This window comes from Arachis ipaensis, chromosome B07 (assembly GCF_000816755.2).
Source record: "Arachis ipaensis cultivar K30076 chromosome B07, Araip1.1, whole genome shotgun sequence".
Taxonomy (NCBI): Eukaryota; Viridiplantae; Streptophyta; class Magnoliopsida; order Fabales; family Fabaceae; genus Arachis; species Arachis ipaensis.
In genome coordinates this window covers 3,954,785-3,955,391 of record NC_029791.2, presented here as the reverse complement: position 1 = coordinate 3,955,391, position 607 = coordinate 3,954,785, and positions in this window count along the sequence as shown.

The following is a 607-nucleotide window of genomic DNA, read 5'->3' as shown; positions in this document are numbered from 1 at the left end:
CTATATATCAAAATAGATACCTTATTTTATTAGTCCTTGACTCCTTGGGGCTTGGATATACATTTATTTGAAAATAAAGTTAATTAAAAAACATATATATTTACAAACAGAGATGTAGAAAACTCAAAGGCATGAAGCATGTAAGTGCTCATCTCATCATCATAATCAATAAAAAGTATACTATTCTTAGTCATAGAGTATGCCTCAAAATAATGAATGACCTTATGAAGCATGCATCTTGACTATTAATTCCTTCAAAAACCTAAAGTTGTACACCATTATGGGTCAAATTTTACTGTTTTCAATAAGAAAAGTGTATATCACATGGAGGATAGATTACATGGTAAAATCTAAATGGCCATGCACAAAGTATGAGAACTTAGTTAATTAATTAATTAAATTTGTTTTCTAAATCAACCGTACCCTTTATCTAAAAAGGTGTACTGAGTATAGGAATTTGGGGGTATAATGGTATATATAATTATTGGAGAATTTGACCTATTTGGCCATACATGTAATTAGTTAATTAAATATTATGATAATATTAAGGAGACAAAAATAATTAATCGTAAACTTATTTTATTTAATATTTATTTATTGTAAAATG